The following is a 22,403-nucleotide window of genomic DNA, read 5'->3' as shown; positions in this document are numbered from 1 at the left end:
TGGAACATGCCTTAGATTCTTGCCTTTATTTGTAAAGAAACTGAAGAGTGTTCTGTGTTATAGAGCTTTCCACTGACTGACAGGCATTTGGAAGCTCTCAGAACTTTTGCAGAGTCCCTAAGACCTGAAACAAAGTCATGGTGCTCATGAAGAATGCAGCTTGAATCTGCTGGGCATAAAGGGATAGGATTCAATCTTTGGGTGGAATGCTAGTTCTCAACAGGAACTGATCTGCTTCTGCACTTCTTCTCGAAAAGTCCATTGAAATGACATCTGAGCATACTGGCTTTTGAGTTGAAAGAGATCATCAAAGAAAGAGGATGAATTAAAGCTGTGCTGGCAGCCAGGTGGTATAGCCTGTATGGACAAAATCTTAAAGGGCTGCATGAAAGCATGTTTATTGACTGTTAAACAAAAGTTCCTCCTACCAAAGCCCCTAATCTAATGTATATGTTTCCTGAAGAAAAACATCATGCCCCTGCAACTTTAGTCCTTACTGTGTATTGTTTGCAGTATTTAATAATGCAAGACATTTCAAGGTGTGCCAGGACTGTCTTACGACCAAAGTCACATACAGGTTGGAAACCTCCTTCAGGAAAAACAAACAAACAAACAAACAACAACAAAACAAAAATCTCTATAGATAACAGAAAACAATCACTGTTTTTATTTTTAAGGTCAAAGCACTTCTAGAAAACTATTTCATTCTAATGTCTACCCCAGATCTAATGATATTCTACCAGGATTTTTGCTACAGTTGAAGCCATGTACCATGGGAAACCCCACTCCCATTCTCTACTTTAGAAAAAGAGAACACTCTGCAAGTACATTGGAGTGTGGTGGACTCCTCTGTTCTCCGTCATGCTCTGTTTGTTCATTGGGAGGATAAATGTCTTCAGCTTATGTGATTCATTACTGACTCTCCATGTGTGCTTTGCCAGTCTGTGTGGACCAGGTAGTATAAATGTCACCTATCTATCATCATGGTCCATTACTGCATGGAATTTTCACCTCTTATTGGTTGATACTTAGATATTAGTTGTTTCATAAACCAACAAATTACTGTCACAGTAAAGTTACGTGGCCTTGATTAGTGGCTTGTGAATTAGTTATTAGTTTTTTCTTCTAAATTTGTATACACTTGGTTTTTAGAAAATACAACTTAAAATCTCCATTGATAACCTGTTTAAAATGCAAGATATAAAATGATATTATTTTCTGTTTTACTTTTCATGTTACAGGATCACCGAACAAAACAAAAACCCAATATTTGTGAATATTAGAAGCACATAAAAGCTGAGCTTACAAACATTTGTTTTCATTTAGTACAGACTAAAACTCAAATAAACTAAACTCTTGATGCTTTAATATATTTCACATTTATCTTTAACATATCAACCTCTCTCTTGTTTTGCTTCCTTCTGGTGTGGTTCAGGGTTTTGTCTGTCTTATTTATTGATTTATTTATTTACATACTGTTTACATATATTGTACATGAATTATAATCACATGTCATTAAGCAATTGTGTTGAGATCTAATTAGAAAAACCGAGGCAATATAATTTTCTTTAAAGTTATTCTATATAATAATATTCTATATAATAATAAGCCTAGTCTTATTCTATATAATCGATTTTTAGTCTACTATTTCAATCTAACATTCAGATTTTTTTGGGAGGCGTGGGGGTGAGACAAAGACTCTTTGTATGGCCCTGGCTCTCTGGCAACTCACTATGTACACCAAGCTGGCTTTGAACTCACAGGGTAATGCCTGCATCTACTCTTCAAGTGCAGGGATTAAAGGAATGCACCACCATACCCAGCTGACATTTAGGTCCTTGGTCTTTAGATCTTTCAGCAAGTAGAAAATAAGGTATTTCATAAGTCTGCTTTCCAAAGCTTCAAAATAGCTCGGAAAGTTAAATTTAAGAGATTACATGGTCTTCCCGTGTGAGTTTCCTCACAACTCAAGTTAGAAATAATTTCAAAATACAAACACTTTATTGTTTACAATCATAATACTAATGCTGATCAATAAAATGAATTAAAAATAATTTTTAAATATTTCTAAAGTTTTATTGTCATACCTTTCATAAGGAAACTAGCGTTCTTAAAATACCACATTTCCCAGAGCATAATGTGGGACAAGAATAATGCACAACCTTAAAAGTGCCCTAGACTGGCAGGGGTAGTGGTGTGGACAGAGGCATCTATGAAGTGCTAGCCACCACTACGAGGAAGAAAGCTACGGAGAACTATAGCGTCAAGGCAAATGTTTCTGAAACTTTTCAGAAAGCACTCATGACTTCACCAAGGTGGTGAAGGCCAGATGACAGAACAGCAACGGCACATGAAGTGTGAATTCACTTAGGGTGACAAGTGGCAGTTTTGCCGCCTCTAAGGGTGCCAGCCAAGAAACAACACTGGAAATATGAAGACTTTCCCAACTCTTGGCTTGGTCCACCAGATGCAGAATCTGAACTGGAGAGGGACTGATTCTATACAGCAAGGGGCTCTCTAGATCATGTATACCTATTCAGGCCTGTTTGGCTCTGCTTGGGGTTGAACTCTGTGCTCTTCAAAATAAAGGAGCTCCCAGCTATATTTCAGATGGAGAAAGCACATTTACTTATAGAAAAGGAATAATATGCCTTTTGTTCTTCAGATTACTAACTTTTGAAAAATCAAATTAATGATTATCACTGTCATATCTTATTCTCTTTGGGAAATTAGCCAATTATATTATGCTTTGCAAAATAAAATCAATTTTTGCCATTGTCAATTGACATTTTTGACATTCCTTGTTAAATAACAACTTTGAAGGGGTCATATTCATAGCCCTCATAGAAATATAAAAAGAGGTTTGGTTCAGGAGATGACTCAGTCAGTCAACTGATTTCCTTGTAAGTACGAGGACTGGAGTTCCGTCCCTGAATCCATGTTAAAAAGCAAAACACCTAAATGTGGGGGAAGAAATTTGTAGCCACAGAATTGAGGATTCAGTGACAAGCTTGATCTCTGAGCCAGCCTGGCCTACTAGGTGAGCTTCAGACTAGGGATAGACCTTGTCTCAAAAAAACAAACAAACAAAAATACTAGGCGATAAGTCAATAATCATTCCTGAGGTTATCCTCTGCTCTTTCTCTACACATGTGCACCCTCCATATACTTGTACACATGAACACACACACACACACACACACATACACACACACACGCACGCACACACACACACACATACACACACACGCACGCACACACACACACATACACACACAAATACACACACAAATACACATGGAGGAATACATGTCAAACATATAGGAACAGTAAGTTAATGATGGAACAAGTTGTATGTTATGACCAATAAAAGAAGACTTCAATCACAAAAGAGCAAACAGGGAATGTTAAAGTGACATAAATAGGTGACAAAATTGGCCAAATTAAATTCATTTCCACGGGCGAACAATCAATCACATTTACAATGGACTCAGTTTGCATCTACATAGACAAGAATTGTTTGGAGTGCTACTATCCTTTACCCATTCCATAACGTGATGTAGCTGATATCTATCTAATGGACTCATGCAGCCATAGAAGCAAGTGACTGGAAGGGAATGCTGGGAAATGACTACATAACTACATAAATGCATGACTCCAATGACTTTGTGAACTACAATAATTCCTTCCTCTGGGGAGGAAGTCATCAAGTAGAAAGGCTTGCCTAGTCCAGTGGTGTGCTTTTCCAGTGCTCAACACAGAAGAGAAAATAGGGCAGATGGTTACATTTTCTGCAGTAGTTTGAATCGTTTATACTTTTTCCTCCTTTCTTAGACAATTCATCATAGTTTCTATAATTTTGCTATAGTATCTTTCTCAGAACCTCTTCATTAAAAGTTATAGCTCTCAGTCTTAGTTAATTCTGTATTCTTATATTTCAATTGCTTTTCATGGTTCCCAAATAATTGGACCACAGAAACATTATTCATAAAAAGGAAATTAATGATTTCAGGGTAACCATACGATATTTTGCAACAAGTGCTAAGAGGCAGTGTTATTAATACTGCCAGCTAACTGTACAAAAGACTTAGAGGAAATTTTACTTTAATAGAAGCACAAATTAATTTTGTGTCACTTGAAGAAGTCTATGAAATGTATCTGGAGCAGAATAATTTTTAGTACATTATCAGGTTTGATAATGAATACCCTTATCCACTAAGCTAACTCACTTGCCGTTGTGTGCACCATTCTCCACAGATCATCTATTTAGAGGTATTCTGTGACTTGAGCATTCTCAGGAAACTGAGGAAGTGTGTCAGGAAAAAATGGAGCCATCGTCAGTATGCTACTTACATGTTCATACCCAACAGGAAGAAATAGTTAATTTAGAATTAAAACATTTTCAACAAAGGAACACATTTTTTTCTCTTAATATACTGAACTTCTATGGTCAGATGTGACTTAAGTCAGTGATTTATAGCATTTTGATAATCCAAAAATAAATTATACATATGAAATAACAATCCTGTTAGCTTATGAAGCTCTTTCTCTGTAAGCAGAGAGAAGGCTCTGTTGATTCAGGAGTAGTAGCTGGTCTCTATAAGAGCCATGTGACAAGTGCCCACCACCCAAGTCCCTGAGTATTAGCTACACTTAGGGTAAAACAAACAAACAAACAAACAAACAAAAAAACCCCACAGTTTTAAAAACGATGAATGGTATTTTTTTCTAGTAGCAACCCTGAGAACTTGCTGTTGGTGATATGAAAACATTTGTGCTATACTGAATATAACTTAATAAACCACAGATTTTTTTCTTTGATCAGAGGAAGGCAAACTGGGGGCTTCTATTTCTAGCTCTAGTTTAGGGAGTGCTGAAGTATGACAATGAAATCCTCTGATAGTGATACTTGCTCTGTCATCACGATTCTGTGTCAACAGTATAAAGATCTCCCCAAACCCTATGGAGTTCCATTTTGGCTCTATACCACTTGCAGAAAAGCGAGACCAGTTAAACCGTCTTTACTCAGGAGCAAGTCATTAGCCTAGGAAGCCAGTCAGTTATATTGCTTAATATCTTGAACCATTGTGGGGAAAATAACAAAACTTATGACTTATTAGTCATATCCTTTTAATACTGGGGACTAAAGCTAGACAACAAAAACACTTTTCTAAATTAATAAACATTTCCTGGGTTACTTTGTGCTTTGTTTCAATTGAGGAGCTCCAGCCTTTGATTTCCCCCTCAGAAACCTAAGACCAGCATTCATTCTTCCTTCTTTAAAAACAGAAGACTGCTTTGAGAATTTCAGGATTGTGATTTTTCCCTCTTTGATACATGAAATATCCTGAATTTTTGTTTACACACACACACACACACACACACACACAACACTCACACACACAAACACACATACACAATTGCAGAGCACACAGAGGTGGGGCAACAGGGGAGAGAGAGAGGGGAGAGGAGAGAGAATTTTCAAGCCAATAAACCCAATATTTTCATATTTGTACATCTCCTTTGGGCACCTCTGCAAAGCCAAATATCATAGTTATCAAGAATTTAAAAATTAATTTAAATCCTAAGAATAAGTATGCATTTACATGTAAGTCACATATTCCAAGACTGAATAACTTGTTTTGGTGCTAAATTTCCTTTAAAAAACCCAAATATGATCTTTTCCATTCAACTTTGTGAAGAGTGGAGACCTAGATGTGACCTGCTTGTGAAGCACCAGGCACTCTCTAACCCAATACCTTCCCCTTCTCTATCAGCTCTAGGCGGGCGGGCGGTGCAGTCTGAATCTGAGTGTCCATAGAGTTGTGGTTTGAATGCTTTGCATGGATCTGGTTGCTTTTTTAAAACTGTGGCCACTAGGCTGCGGGACTTTTGTGGTAGAAGCAAAACACTGAGGTGGCTTTTAAAGGCTACCACCATCTGTGGCTACAGTCTGCTCTCTTTGCTTCCTTATCACCACATGAACACTCACTGCCACAGACTACTACTGTCATAGACAGATACATAACCACCATGATAAACTGAAACCATACAGCAAAGGAAACTGTCTCTCCTTAAGTTTCTTTGTGAGGTATGTCTCCACAAGAACAGGAAGGGGACTTAACATAGATGGGAACTTAAGGGCCTTGGACCAGCCAGGATTTCTCACCCTGGGGCAGACATTTCACTGTAGAACCCATCACTCATTTGATAGGAATTTACATTTCGGTCCAAATTGCAAAATGTTTTTAAGAGTTGGTGATACAAAAAAATCAAGCTATTATTTCCAAAATCATTTCCAAGTTTGCATTTCTTTTGCTTCACTTATTAAAATAAATGTTTCAATTTTAGAGTCACAGGATTATTGCAAAAATATAACATAGTACCTATGTTTCTCCCACTCAGATTCCAACTAGAAGTAACACATCATATAACTATAATAGAGTATGTTACATTTGTCACAATTGATCGCTTTTGGTAAATGGCCATTTTTACTGTATTAATCCTGCCAATCCATGAGCATGGGAGATCTTTCCATCTTCTGAGGTCTTCTTCAATTTCTTTCCTCAGGAGCTTGAAGTTCTTATCATACAGATCTTTCACTTGCTTGGTTAAAGTCATACGAGGTATTTTGTATTATTTGGCACTATTATGATGGGTGTCGTTTCCCTAATTTCTTTCTCGGCTTGTTTCTCTTTTGTGTGGAGGAAGGCTACTGATTTATTTGAGTTAATTTTATACCCAGCCACTTTGCTGAAGTTGTTTATCAGCTTTAGTAGTTCTCTGGTGGAACTTTTGGGATCACTTAAACATACTATCATATCATCTGCAAATAGTGATATTTTGACTTCTTCTTTTCCAATCTGTATCCCCTTGATCTCCTTTTGTTTTCTGATTGCTCTGGCTAGAACTTCAAGAACTATATTGAATAAGTAGGGTGAGAGTGGGCAACCTTGTCTAGTCCCTTATTTTAGTGGGATTGCTTCAAGTTTCTCTCCACTTAGTTTACTGTTAGCTACTGGTTTGCTGTATATGGTTTTTACTATGTTTAGGAATGGGCCTGTTCTTTCCACGACTTTTATCAGGAAGGGGTGTTGAATTTTGTCAAGTGCTTTCTCAGCATCTAATGAAATGATCATGTGGTTTTTATCTTACAGTTTGTTTATATAGTGGATTGCATTGATTTTTTTTTCTGTATATTAAAACATCCCTGCATGCCTGGGATGAAGTCAACTTGATCACAATGGATGATTGTTTTGATTTGCTCTTGGATTTGATTTGCCAGAATTTTATTGAGTATTTTTTTTATTAACTTGAGTATTTCTTATATACATTTCAAGTGTTATTCCCTTTCCCGGTTTCCGGGCAAACATCCCCTTCCCCCTTCCCCTTCCTTATGGGTGTTCCCCTCCCAACCCTCCCCCCATTGCAGCCCTCCCCCCATAGTCTAGTTCACTGGGGGTTCAGTCTTAGCAGGACCCAGGGCTTCCCCCTCCACTGGTGCTCCCACTACGATATTCATTGCTACCTATGGGGTCAGAGTCCAGGGTCAGTCCATGTATAGTCTTTAGGTAGTGGCTTAGTCCCTGGAAGCTCTGGTTGCTTGACATTGTTGTACTTTTTGAGTCTCGAGCCCCTTCAAGCTCTTCCAGTTCTTTCTCTGATTCCTTCAACGGGGGACCTATTCTCAGTTCAGTGGTTTGCTGCTGGCATTCGCCTCTGTATTTGCTGTATTCTGGCTGTGTCTCTCAGGAGCGATCTACATCCGGCTCCTGTCAGTCTGCACTTCTTTGCTTCATCCATCTTCTCTAATTAGGTGGCTGTGTATGTATGGGCCACATGTGGGGCAGGCTCTGAATGGGTGTTCCTTCAGTCTCTGTTTTAATCTTTGCGTCTCCCTTCACTGCCAAGGTTATTCTTTTTCCTCATTTAAAGAAGGAGTGAAGCATTCACATTTTGATCATCCGTCTTGAGTTTCGTTTGTTCTAGGGATCTAGGGTGATTCAAGCATTTGGGCTAATAGCCACTTATCAATGAGTGCATACCATGTATGTCTTTCTATGATTGGGTTAGCTCACTCAGGATGAAATTTTCCAGTTCCAACCATTTGCCTACGAATTTCATAAACTCGTTGTTTTTGATAGCTGAGTAATATTCCATTGTGTAGATGTACCACATTTTCTGTATCCATTCCTCTGTTGAAGGGCATCTGGGTTCTTTCCAGTTTCTGGCTATTATAAATAAGGCTGCGATGAACATAGTGGATCACGTGTCTCTTTTATATGTTGAGGCATCTTTTGGGTATATGCCCAAGAGAGGTATAGCAGAATCCTCAGGCAGTTCAATGTCCAATTTTCTGAGGAACCTCCAGACTGATTTCCAGAATGGTTTTACCAGTCTGCAATCCCACCAACAATGGAGGAGTGTTCCTCTTTCTCCACATCCTCGCCAGCATCTGCTGTCACCTGAGTTTTTGATCTTAGCCATTCTCACTGGTGTGAGGTGAAATCTCAGGGTTGTTTTGATTTGCATTTCCCTTCTGACTAAAGATGTTGAACATTTCTTTAGGTGTTTCTCAGCCATTCGGCATTTCTCAGCTGTGAATTCTTTGTTTAGCTCTGAACCCCATTTTTTAATAGGGTTATTTGTTTCCCTGCGGTCTAACTTCTTGAGTTCTTTGTATATTTTGGATATAAGGCCTCTATCTGTTATAGGATTGGTAAAGATCTTTTCCCAATCTGTTGGTTGCCGTTTTGTCCTAACCACAGTGTCCTTTGCCTTACAGAAGCTTTGCAGTTTTATGAGATCCCATTTGTCGATTCTTGATCTTAGAGCATAAGCCATTGGTGTTTTGTTCAGGAAATTTTTTCCAGTGCCCATGTGTTCCAGATGCTTCCCTAGTTTTTCTTCTATTAGTTTGAGTGTGTCTGGTTTGATGTGGAGGTCCTTGATCCACTTGGACTTAAGCTTTGTACAGGGTGATAAGCATGGATCGATCTGCATTCTTCTACATGTTGCCCTCCAGTTGAACCAGCACCATTTGCTGAAAATGCTATCTTTTTTCCATTGGATGGTTTTGGCTCCTTTGTCAAAAATCAAGTGACCATAGGTGTGTGGGTTCATTTCTGGGTCTTCAATTTTATTCCATTGGTCTATCTGTCTGTCTCTGTACCAATACCATGCAGTTTTTATCACTATTGCTCTGTAATACTGCTTGAGTTCAGGGATAGTGATTCCCCCTGAAGTCCTTTTATTGTTGAGGATAGCTTTAGCTATCCTGGGTTTTTTGTTATTCCAGATGAATTTGCAAATTGTTCTGTCTAACTCTTTGAAGAATTGGATTGGTATTTTGATGGGGATTGCATTGAATCTGTAGATTGCTTTTGGTAAAATGGCCATTTTTATTATATTAATCCTGCCAATCCATGAGCATGGGAGATCTTTCCATCTTCTGAGGTCTTCTTCAATTTCTTTCCTCAGTGTCTTGAAGTTCTTATTGTACAGATCTTTTACTTGCTTCGTTAAAGTCACACCGAGGTACTTTATATTATTTGGGTCTATCATGAAGGGTGTCGTTTCCCTAATTTCTTTCTCGGCTTGTTTCTCTTTTGTATAGAGGAAGGCAACTGATTTATTTGCGTTAATTTTATACCCAGCCACTTTGCTGAAGTTGTTTATCAGCTTTAGTAGTTCTCTGGTGGAACTTTTGGGATCACTTAAATATACTATCATATCATCTGCAAATAGTGATATTTTGACCTCTTCTTTTCCGATCTGTATCCCTTTGATCTCCTTTTGTTGTCTGATTGCTCTGGCTAGAATTTCAAGAACTATATTGAATAAGTAGGGAGAGAGTGGGCAGCCTTGTCTAGTCCCTGATTTTAGTGGGATTGCTTCAGGTTTCTCTCCATTTAGTTTAATGTTAGCAACTGGTTTGCTGTATATGGCTTTTACTATGTTAAGGTATGGGCCTTGAATTCCTATTCTTTCCAGGACTTTTATCATGAAGGGGTGTTGAATTTTGTCAAATGCTTTCTCAGCATCTAATGAAATGATCATGTGGTTCTGTTCTTTCAGTTTGTTTATATAATGGATCACATTGATGGTTTTCCGTATATTAAACCATCCCTGCATGCCTGGGATGAAGCCTACTTGATCATGGTGGATGATTGTTTTGATGTGCTCTTGAATTTGGTTTGCCAGAATTTTATTGAGTATTTTTGCGTCGATATTCAGAAGGGAAATTGGTGTGAAGTTCTCTTTCTTTGTTGTGTCTTTGTGCGGTTTAGGTATAAGAGTAATTGTGGCTTCGTAGAAGGAATTCGGTAGGGCTCCATCTGTTTCAATTTTGTGGAATAGTTTGGATAATATTGGTATGAGGTCTTCTATGAAGGTTTGATAGAATTCTGCACTAAACCCGTCTGGACCTGGGCTCTTTTTGGTTGGGAGACCTTTAATGACTGCTTCTATTTCCTTAGGAGTTATGGGGTTGTTTAACTGGTTTATCTGTTCCTGATTTAACTTCGATACCTGGTATCTGTCTAGGAAATTGTCCATTTCCTGAAGATTTTCAAGTTTTGTTGAATATAGGTTTTTATAGTAAGATCTGATGATTTTTTTAATTTCCTCTGAATCTGTAGTTATGTCTCCCTTTTCATTTCTGATTTTGTTAATTTGGATGCACTCTCTGTGTCCTCTCGTTAGTCTGGCTAAGGGTTTATCTATCTTGTTGATTTTCTCAAAGAACCAACTTTTGGTTCTGTTGATTCTTTCTATGGTCCTTTTTGTTTCTACTTGGTTGATTTCAGCTCTGAGTTTGATTATTTCCTGCCTTCTACTCCTCCTGGGTGTATTTGCTTCTTTTTGTTCTAGAGCTTTTAGGTGTGCTGTCAAGCTGCTGACATATGCTCTTTCCTGTTTCTTTCTGCAGGCACTCAGCGCTATGAGTTTTCCTCTTAGCACAGCTTTCATTGTGTCCCATAAGTTTGGGTATGTTGTACCTTCATTTTCATTAAATTCTAAAAAGTTTTTAATTTCTTTCTTTATTTCTTCCTTGACCAGGTTATCATTGAGTAGACCATTGTTCAATTTCCACGTATATGTGGGCATTCTTCCCTTATTGTTATTGAAGACCAGTTTTAGGCTGCGGTGGTCCGATAGCACGCATGGGATTATTTCTATCTTTCTGTACCTGTTGAGGCCCGTTTTTTGACCAATTATATGGTCAATTTCGGAGAAAGTACCATGAGGAGCTGAGAAGAAGATATATCCTTTTGCTTTAGGATAGAATGTTCTATAAATATCCGTTAAGTCCATTTGGCTCATGGCTTCTCTTAGTCTGTCGACATCACTGTTTAATTTCTGTTTCCATGATCTGTCCATTGATGAGAGTGGGGTGTTTAATTCTCCCACTAGTATTGTGTGAGGTGCAATGTGTGTTTTGAGCTTTAGTAAGGTTTCTTTTACGTATGTAGATGCCCTTGTATTTGGGGCATAGATATTTAGGATTGAGAGTTCATCTTGGTGGATTTTTCCTTTGATGAATATGAAGTGTCCTTCCTTATCTTTTTTGATGACTTTTAGTTGGAAATTGATTTTATTTGATATTAGAATGGCTACTCCGGCTTGCTTCTTCTGACCATTTGCTTGGAAATTGTTTTCCAGCCTTTCACTCTGAGGTAGTGTCTGTCTTTGTGTCTGAGGTGTGTTTCCTGTAGGCAGCAGAATGCAGGGTCCTCGTTGCGTATCCAGTTTGTTAATCTATGTCTTTTTATTGGGGAGTTGAGGCCATTGATATTGAGAGATATTAAGGAATAGTGATTATTGCTTCCCGTTATATTCATATTTGGATGTGAGGTTATGTTTGTGTGCTTTCATTCTCTTTGTTTTGTTGCCAAGACGATTAGTTTCTTGCTTCTTCTAGGGTATAGCTTGCCTCCTTATGTTGGGCTTTACCATTTATTATCCTTTGTAGTGCTGGATTTGTAGAAAGATATTGTGTAAATTTGGTTTTGTCATGGAATATCTTGGTTTCTCCATCAATGTTAATTGAGAGTTTTGCTGGATACAGTAACGTGGGCTGGCATTTGTGTTCTCTTAGGGTCTGTATCACATCAGTCCAGGATCTTCTGGCCTTCATAGTTTCTGGTGAGAAGTCTGGTGTGATTCTGATAGGTCTGCCTTTATATGTTACTTGACCTTTTTCCCTTACTGCTTTTAATATTCTTTCTTCATTTTGTGCGTTTGGTGTTTTGACAATTATGTGACGGGAGGTGTTTCTTTTCTGGTCCAATCTATTTGGAGTTCTGTAGGCTTCTTGTATGTCTATGGGTATCTCTTTTTTTAGGTTAGGGAAGTTTTCTTCTATGATTTTGTTGAAGATATTTACTGGTCCTTTGAGCTGGGAGTCTTCACTCTCTTTTATACCTATTATCCTTAGGTTTGATCTTCTCATTGAGTCCTGGATTTCCTGTATGTTTTTGACCAGTAGCTTTTTCTGCTTTACATTATCTTTGACTGTTGAGTCAATGATTTCTATGGAATCTTCTGCTCCTGAGATTCTCTCTTCCATCTCTTGTATCCTGTTGGTGAATCTTGTATCTACAGCTCCTTGTCTCTTCTTTTGGTTTTCTATATCCAGGGTTGTTTCCATGTGTTCTTTCTTGATTGCTTCTATTTCCATTTTTAATTCCTTCAACTGTTTGATTGTGTTTTCCTGGAATTCTTTCAGGGATTTTTGTGTCTCTTCTCTATGGGCTTCTACTTGTTTATTTATGTTTTCCTGGATTTCTTTCAGGGATTTTTGTGTCTCCTCTCTATGGGCTTCTACTTGTTTATTTATGTTTTCCTGGAATTCTTTCAGGCATTTTTGCGATTCCTCTCTGTAGGCTTCTACTTGTTCTCTAAGGGAGTTCTTCACGTCTTTCTTGAAGTCCTCCACCATCATGATCAAAAATGATTTTGAAACTAGATCTTGCTTTTCTGGTGTGTTTGGATATTCCATGTTTGTTTTGATGGGAGAATTGGGCTCCGATGGTGCCATGTAGTCTTGGTTTCTGTTGCTTGGGTTCCTGCGCTTGCCTCTCGCCATCAGATTATCTCTAGTGTTACTTTGTTCTGCTATTTCTGACAGTGGCTAGACTGTCCTATAAGCCTGTGTGTCAGGAGTGCTGTAGACCTGTTTTCCTCTCTTTCAGTCAGTTATGGGGACAGAGTGTTCTGCTTTCGGGCGTGCAGTTTTTCCTCTCTACAGGTCTTCAGCTGTTCCTGTGGGCCTGTGTCTTGAGTTCACCAGGCAGCTTTCTTGCAGCAGAAAATTTGGTCTTACCTGTGGTCCCGAGGCTCAAGTTCACTCGTGGGGTGCCGCCCACGGGCTCTCTGCAGCAGCAGCAACCAGGAAGACCTGTGCCGCCCCTTCCGGGAGCTTCAGTGCACCAGGGTTCCAGATGGTCTTTGGCTTTTTCCTCTGGCGTCTGAGATGTGTGTGCAGAGAGCAGTCTCTTCTGGTTTCCCAGGCTTGTCTGCTTCTCTGAAGGTTTAGCTCTCCCTCCCACGGGATTTGGGTGCAGAGAACTGTTTATCCGGTCTGTTTCCTTCAGGTTCAGGCGGTGTCTCAGGCAGGGGTCCTGCCGCTCCTGGGCCCTTCCCCACGGGAGCCCAGAGGCCTTATACAGTTTCCTCTTGGGCCAGGGATGTGGGCAGGTGTGAGCAGTGTTGGTGGTCTTTTCCACTCTGCAGCCTCAGGAGTGCCCACCTGACCAGGCGTTTGGGTCTTTCTCTCACGGGCTTTATTGAGTATTTTTGCGTCGATATTCGGAAGGGAAATTTGTCTGAAGTTCTCTGTTGGGTCTTTGTGTGGTTTAGGTATAAGTGTAATTGTGGCTTCATAGAAGGAATTCGGAAGCACTCCATCTGTTTCAATTTTGTGGAATAGTTTGGATAGTATTGATATGGGGTGTTCTATGAAGGTCTGATAGAATTCTGCACGGAGCCCATCTGGACCTGGGCACTTTTTGGTTGGGATAACTTTAGTGACTGCTTCTATTTTGTTAGGAGTTGTTTAAATGTTGTTAGGGTTGTTTAAATGATTTATCTGTTCCTGATTTAACTTTAGTACCTGGTATCTATCTAGGAAATTGTCCATTTCTTGCAGATTTTCAAGTTTTGTTGAATATAGGCTTTTGTAGTAGGATCTGATGATTTTTTGAATTTCCTCTGATTCCTTAGTTATGTCTCCCTTTTCATTTCTGATTTTGTTAATTTGGACACACTCTCTGTGTCCTCTCATTAGTCTGGCTAAGGGTTCATCTATCTTGTTGATTTTCTCAAAGAACCAACTTTTGGTTCTGTTGATTCTTTATATAGTCTTTTTTGTTTCTACTTGGTTGATTTCAGCTCTGAGTTTGATTATTTCCTGCCTTCTGCTCCTCCTGGGTATATTTGCTTCATTTTGTTCTAGAGTTTTTAGGTGTGCTATCAAGCTGCTAATATATGCTCTCTCCTGTTTTTTTCTGCAGGCTCTGAGATCTATGAGTTTTCCCCTTAGCACAGCTTTCATTGTGTCCCATAAGTTTGGGTATGTTGTACCTTCATTTTCATTAAATTCTAAAAAGTTTTTAATTTATTTCTTTATTTCTTCCTTGACCAGGTTATTATTGAGTAGAGCATTGTTCAATTTCCATGTATATGTGGGCATTCTTCCCTTATTTTTGTTGAAGACCAACTTTAGGCCGTGGTGGTCTGATAGGATGCATGCTCTTATTTCTATCTTTCTTTATATATTGAGGCTTGTTTTATGATCAATTATATCGTCAATTTTGGAGAAAGTACCAGTGGCTGGTGAGAAAAAGGTATATCTTTTTGTTTTAGGATAGAATGTTCTATAAATATCGGTTAAGTCCATTTGTTTCATGACTTCTCTTAGTCTCTCTATGTCTCTGTTTAATTTCTGTTTCCATGATTTGTCCATTGATGAGAGTGGGGTGTTGAAATCTCCTACTATTATTGTGTGAGGTGCAATGTGTGTTTTGAGCTTTAGTAAGGTTTCTTTTACATATTTAGATGCCCTTGTATTTGGAGCATAAATATTCAGGATTGAGAGTTCATCTTAGTGGATTTTTCCTTTGATGAATATGAAGTGTCCTTCCTTAACTTTTTTGATGACTTTTAGTTGGAAATCAATTTTATTCAATATTAGAATGGCTACTCCAGCTTGCTTCTTCAGACCATTTGCTTGGAAAGTTGTTTTCTAGGCTTTCACTCTGAGGTAGTGTCTGTCTTTTTCTCTGAGGTGTGTTTCCTGTAGGCAGCAGAATGCAGGGACCTCATTGCGTATCCAGTTGTTAATCTATGTTTTTTTTATTGGACAGTTGAGTTCATTGATGTTGAGAGATATTAAGGAATAGTGATTTTTGCTTCCTGTTATATTTGTATTTGGATGTGAGATTATGCTTGTGCACTTTTCTTCTATTTGTTTTGTTGCCAAGATGATTGGCTTCTTGATTTTTCTATGATGTAGCTTGCCTCCTTATGTTGGGCTTTACCATTTATTATCCTTTGTAGTACTGGATTTGTAGAAACATATTGTGTAAATTTGGTTTTGTCATGGAATATCTTGGTTTTTCCATCTATGTTAATTGAGAGTTTTGCTGGATACAGTAACCTGGGCTGGAATTTGTGCTCTCTTAGGGTCTGTATTACATCTGTCCAGGATCTTCTGGCTATGTCTCTGTTGAGAAGTCTGGTGTGATTCTGATAGGTCTGCTTTTATATGTTACTTGACCTTTTCCCCTTAATGCTTTTAATATTCTTTCTTTGTTTTTTGCATTTGTTGTTTTGACTATTATGTGACGGGAAGAGTCTCTTTTCTGTTCCAATCTATTTGGAGATCTGTAGGCTTCTTTTGGTTAGGGAAATTTTCTTCTATGATTTTTTTGAAGATATTTACTGGTCCTTTGAGCTGGGAGTCTTCACTCTCTTCTATACCTTTTGTCCTTAGGTTTGATCTTCTCATTGAGTCCTGGATTTCCTGTATGTTTTGGACCAGTAACTTTCTCCGTTTTACATTATCTTTGACAGTTGTGTCGATGTTTTCTATGGAATCTTCTGTTCCTGAGATTCTCTCTTCTATCTCTTGTATTCTGTTTGTGATGCTTGTATCTACAGCTCCTTGTCTCTTCCTTAGGTTTTCTATATCCACGTTTGTCTCCCTTTGTGCTTTCTTTATTGCTTCTATTTCCATTTTTAATTCCTTCACCTGTTTGGTTGTGTTTTCCTGGAATTCTTTCAGGGATTTTTGCGATTCCTCTCTGTAGGCTTCTACTTGTTTATTTATGTTTTCCTGTGTTTCTCTAAGGGAGTTCTTCATGTCTTTCTTGAAGTCCTCCAGCATCATGATCAAATATGATTTTGAAACTAGATCTTGCTTTTCTGGTGTGTTTGGATATTCCGTGTTTGCTTTGGTGGGAGAAGTGGGCTTCGATGATGCCACGTAGTCTTGGTTTCTGTTGCTTGGGTTCCTGCGCTTGCCTCTCGCCATCAGGTTGTCTCTGGTGTTACCTTGTTCTGCTATTTCTGGCTGTGGCTAGACTGTCCTATAGGCCTGTGTGTCAGGAGTGCTGTAGACCTGTTTTCCTGTTTTCTTTCAGCCAGTTATGGGAACAGAGTGTTCTGCTTTCAGTTGTGTAGTCTTTCCTGTCTACTGGTCTTCAGCTGTTCCTGTGACCATGTGTCCTGAGTCCACTCTGCAGGTCACTTGGAGCAGAAAAGTTAGTCTTACCTGTGGTCCAGCCGCTAAAGTTGCTCCTGGGGTTGCTTTCAAGCTCTCTGTCAGGGCTGCAACCAGGAGGGCCTGTGCCGCCTTTTCTTGGGGCCCCATGCACCAGTGTCCCATATGGCATTAGGTGTTTTCCTCTGGAGTCAGAAATATGTGTAGAGTGTAGTCTCTTCTGGCTTCCCAGGCATGTCTGCCCCTCTGAAGGTTTAGCTCTTCCTCCCACGGGATTTGTGTGCAGGGAGCTTTTGACTGGGTCCCTTCAGGTCAGGGAGGTGTCTGGACCACAGGGGACCTGCTGCTTGAGTGCCTTTATCTTCCGGTTCCCAGAGGCCCTATACAGTTTCCTCTTGTGCCAGGGATGTGGGCAGGGCTGGGCAGTATTGGTGGTCTCTCCCGCTCTGTAGTCTCAGGAGTGCCCACCTGTCCAGGCGGTGAGCTCTCTCTCCCCATACTTTCTTTATAATCTGTTGTCCATCCTGAGATTCCCTGATCTCTTTCACTGGAGCACATGGTAACTTTCATTGCGGCATACAGCCGATTTGGTTTCAACCAGTTTGCAATATCATGCATTTACTATAACACCATACCACAGCAGCTTGCTGCTTTGAAACATCCCTATGCTTTTCCTGTTCATTCATTCTTCCACACTCCTAGAAGAGATACGTTATTTGAAAAAGTCTACACAAGGATGAAACACCTCAGGAATTTACCATCAAATCAAGGGTTTGTGCATAGTGTATTTCTCACGTTGGGAGCTATCTTAAGGAATGCTGACGTTTAATGGCTAGTATGTTTCTTAGCATTGTTAGAATTATGTTTTATATTGTTAGCATTTTTCAGAGCAAAAGAAAGTAAGGTATCCTAAGCAGGAGGGAAAAAGGGCAAAAGTGGAAAAAATATTACATGAAGTTTGGAGGTCAAGTAGGTGAACTGACCGATATTTTGATTTTTGATTATTGATTTTTACTTTTTAGTTAAATGTTGTATTTAAAATTTTTTTCTGTGTTTTATGGATGAATTTATACTCTCAAACTCTTTTGTTCCTAAAAATGTTCCTCTCTTTTTTAAATTTTCTCCTACACAAATACTTAATTTGTGAGTCCCTAGTTTGGAACCCTACACTTTTCATACATCCCGTGATGACCAGTTGCAAAAAGCTCTCTATGCTTTTGATGAGACAGAAAATTATGACTTGAAACTTACTGTATAATAACTGTATATTGATCCACTAAGTATATAAAGAAACTGGGAAATAACTTGCCTTGTAGGGTAAGGGAAAACTCTCAGTTTAGGTACAAATCGAGCCCTGCAAGCATTTTATCTTGTAGGAGAAAGAAAAACAAGTTCAGTGTGAAACATCTTAATACAACTTTTATCTTTAATTTTATTTTTGTTGGATATTTTATGTATTTACATTCTCTATGCCACCATTCCAATAGTCCCTTTCTCCTCCCCCTGTTTCTATGAGGATGCTCCTACTCTCACCCACCCATTCAAACCTCAACACCCTGGAATTACCCTACATTGGGGAAATGAGCTCACAGGACCAAGAGTTTTTCCTCCTATTGATGCTGGACAATGCCAACCTCTTCTACATATGTGACTGGATTTATGGGCCCCTCCATGTGTACATTCACTGGTTGGTGATTTAGTCCCTGGGAGCTCTGGTGGGGTCTGGTTGGTTGCTATTGTTGCTCTACCTATGATAGTGCAAACCCCTTCCTCTCCTATAGTCTTTTCTCTAACTCCTCCATCCTGCAACCATCCTCATCTGTGTCAGTATGCCTCTGGCATAGCCTCTCATGAGACACCAATATTTGGCTCCCATCAGCAAGCACTTCTTGGCATCAGCAATAGTGACTGGGTTTGGAGGCTACATATGGGATGAATCCCCAGGTGAGGCAGTCTTGGATGACCTTTTCTTCAGTCCCTGTGCCACTCATTTTCCCTGTAGTTCCTCCCATGAATATTTTGTTCTCCCTTCTAAGAAGGAAAGAAGCATTCACATTTTGGTCTTTCTTCTTCTTGGACTTCTACAATGTATGAATTTTTCTTAGGTATTCTAAGCTTTTGGGCTAATATCCACTTATCACTGATTGCATAGCATGTGTGTTCTTTTGCGACTGGGTTACCTCACTCAGGATGATATTTTCTTGTTCTATCCATTTGCTTAAGAATTTCATGGAGTCATTGTTTTTAGTGATTGAGTGGTAATCATTGCGTAAATGTACCACATTTTCTATATCCGTTCCTCTGTTGAAGGACATCTGGGTTCTTTCCAGCTTCTGGCTACTATAAATATGGCTGCTATGAACATGATGGAGCATGTGTTCCTGTTATATGTTGGAGCATCTTTTGGGTGTATTCCCAGGAGTGGTATAGCTGGGTCCTCAGGAAGTACTATATCCATTTTTCTGAGGAATCACCAGACTGATTTCCAGAGTGGTGCCAGCTTGCAGTCCCATCAAAAATTGAGGACTGTCCCTATTTCTCTACATCCTTGCCATCATCTACTGTCACCGAAGTATTTGATCTGACCCATTCTGACTGGTATGAGGTGGTATCTCAGGGTTGTCATGATTTGCATTTCCCTGATGACTAAGGATGTTGAACATTTCTTTAGGTATTTTTCAGCCATTCAGTAGTTCACAGTTGAGAATTATTTGTTTAGCTATGTATCCCATTTTTAGTAGGGTTATTTGATTCTCTGGAGTCTAACTTCTTGAGTTCTTTGTATATGTTAGGTATTATCCCTCTATTGGATGTAGGATTGATAAAGATCTTCTTGAAATCTGTTGGTTGTGGATTTGTCCTATTGACAGTGTCCATTGCCTAACAGAAGCTTTGAAATTTTATTAGGTCCCATTTGTCTACTCTTGATCTTAGAGCATAAGCCATTGGTGTTCTGTTCATGAAATTTTGCTTTGTGTCTGTGTGTTCAAAGCTCTTCCCTAATTTCTCTTCTATTAGTTTCAGTGTATCTGGTTTTATGTGGAGGTCTTTGATCCACTTTGTTTGAGCTTTGTTCAAGGAGATAAGAATGGGTTAATTTGCATTGTTCTACAGGCTGACCTTCAGTTGAACTACTACAATTTGTTGAAAATGTTATCTTTTTTCCATTGGATGGTTTTAGTTCCTTTGTCAAAGATCAAGTGACCATAGGTGTGTGAGCTCATTTCTGCGTCTTCAATTCTATTCCAATAGATCTACCTGCCTGTCTCTGTACCAATACCATGCAGTTGTTATCACAATTGCTCTGTAATACAGCTTTAAGTCAGAAATGGTGATTTCCCCAGTAGTTCTTTTATTGTTGAGAATAGTTTTCATTATGCTGGATTTTTTGCTTTTCCAGATGAATTTACAAACTGCTCTTTCTAATTCTATGAAGAACTGAATTGGAATTTTAATGGGGATTTCATTGACTCTGTAAATTGCTTTTAGCAAGATGGCCATTTTTACTATATTAATCCTGCTAATCCATGAGCATGGGAGATCTTCCCATCTTCTGAGATCTTCAATTTCTTTCTTCAGAGACTTAAAGCTCTTGTCATACAGATCTTTCACCTGCTTCGTTAGATTTACACCAAGATATTTTATATTATTTATGGCTATTGTGAAGGGTATCATTTCCCTAATTCCTTTCTCAACCTGTTTATCCCTTGAGTAGAGGAAGGCTACTGATTTGTTTGAGTTCATTTTATACCTAGCCAATGGGTGAAGTAGTTTGTCAGTTGTAGGAGTTCTCTGGTGGAATTTGGGGTCACTTAAGTATACTATCTTGTCATCTGCAAACAGTGATTTTGTGACTTCAACCTTTCCCATTTGTATCCCTTTGACCTCCTTTTGTTGTCTAATGGCTCTGACTAGGACTTCAAGTACTATATTGAAAAGATAGGGAGAGAGTGGGCAGCCTTGTCTAGTCCCTGATTTTAGTGGAATTACTTCAAGTTTCTCTCCAGTTAGTTTGATGGTGGCTACTGGTTTGCTGTGTATAGCTTTTACTACATTTAGGTATGGGCCTTGAAATCCTGATCTTTCCAAGACTCTTAACATAAAGGGGTGTTGAATTTTGTCAAATGCTTTCCTGCCATCTAATGAGATGATCATGTGTTTTTTTTTCCCTTGAGTTTGTTTATATAGTGGATTATGTTGATGGATTTCCATATATCGAACCATCCTTGCATCTCTGGAATGAAGCCTACTTAATCATGTTGAATGATCATTTTGATGTGTTCTTGGATTCAGTTTGCTAGAATTTTATTGAGTATTTTTGCATTGATATCGATAAGAGAAATTGGTGTGAAGTTCTCTTTCTTTGTAGGGTCTTTGTGTGGTTTAGGTATAAATATAACTGTGCCTTCACAGAATGATTTGGGTAGTATTCCTTCTGTCTCTATTTTGTGGAACAGTTTGAAGAGTATTAATATTAGGTCTTATTTGAATGTCTGATAGAATTCTGCACTCAACCCATCTGGACTTGGGCTTTTTTTACTTGGGAGACTTTTAATGAATGCTTCTATTTCTCTAGGGGTTATGGGACTCTTTAGATGTTTTATCTGATCCTGATTTAACTTTGGTACCTAGTATCTGTCTAGAAAATTGTCCATTTGCTCCAGATTTTCCAGTTTTGTTGAGTATAGGTTTTATATTAGGATCTGACAATTTTTTCAATTTCCTTATTTTCTGTTATGTCTCCCTTTTGATTTCTGATTTGTTAATATGGAAATACTCTCTGTGCCCTCTGGTTAGACCAACTTTAGTAAGGTTTTATCTATCTTGATGATTTTCTCAAAGAACAAGCTCCTGATTTTGTTGATTCTTTGAATACTTATTTTTGTTTCTACTTGGTTGGTTTCAGCCCTGAGTTTGATTATTTCCTGCCATCTACGTCTTTGGGTATATTTGCTTCTTTTTGTTCTAGAGCTTTCAGGTGTGTGTCAAGGTGGTAGTGTATGCTCTCTCCTGTTTCTTTTTGGAGGCACTCAGAGTCATGAGTTTTCCTTTTAGCACTGTTTTCATTCTATCTCATAAGTTTGGGTATGTTGTGCCTTCATTTTCATTAAATTCTAAAAGGTCTTTAGTTTCTTTATATCTTCCTTGATTAACTTATCACTGAATAGAGCCTTGTTCAGCTTCCATGTATATGTGGGCTTTATATTGGTTTTGTTGTTATTGAAGACCAGCCATAGTCTATGGTGATCTGAGAGAATGCTGGTATTATTCCAATCTCCTTTTTCTATTGAATCCTGTTGTGTGATCACCTATATGGTCAGTTTTTAAGAAGGTACCATGAGTGCTTTGAAGAGGTACATTCTTTTGTTTTGGGATGCAATGTTCTATAGATGTCTGGTAAATCCATTTGGTTCATAACTTCTGTTAGTTTTACTGTGTCTCTGTTTAGTTCTTCTTTCCATAATCTATCCATTGATGAGAATTGTGTGTTGAAGTCTCCTACTATTATTATGTGTGGTGCAATGTATGCTTTGAGCTTTAGTAAAGTCTTTTACGAATGTGGGTACCCTTACATTTAGAGCATAGATGATCAGAATTGAGAATTAAACTTGGTAGATTTTTCTGTTGATGAGTATGAAATGTTCTTCCTTAAATTTTTAATAACTTTTGTTTGAAA

At 38.7% G+C, this 22,403-nt stretch overlaps 1 protein-coding gene across 4 annotated transcripts in view; it reads left to right on the top strand.

Moving 5' to 3' along the window:
- C5h8orf34 (similar to human chromosome 8 open reading frame 34) overlaps window positions 1-22,403 on the top strand; it is a 529,514-nt gene that overhangs the window by 461,926 nt on the left and 45,185 nt on the right.

The sequence above is a fragment of the Rattus norvegicus genome, chromosome 5 (genome assembly GCF_021556685.1).
Source record: "Rattus norvegicus strain SHRSP/BbbUtx chromosome 5, alternate assembly SHRSP_T2T, whole genome shotgun sequence".
Lineage (NCBI taxonomy): Eukaryota > Metazoa > Chordata > Mammalia > Rodentia > Muridae > Rattus > Rattus norvegicus.
Note: the sequence above shows the minus strand (reverse complement) of the source record. Positions and strands in the feature narration are given on the sequence as shown.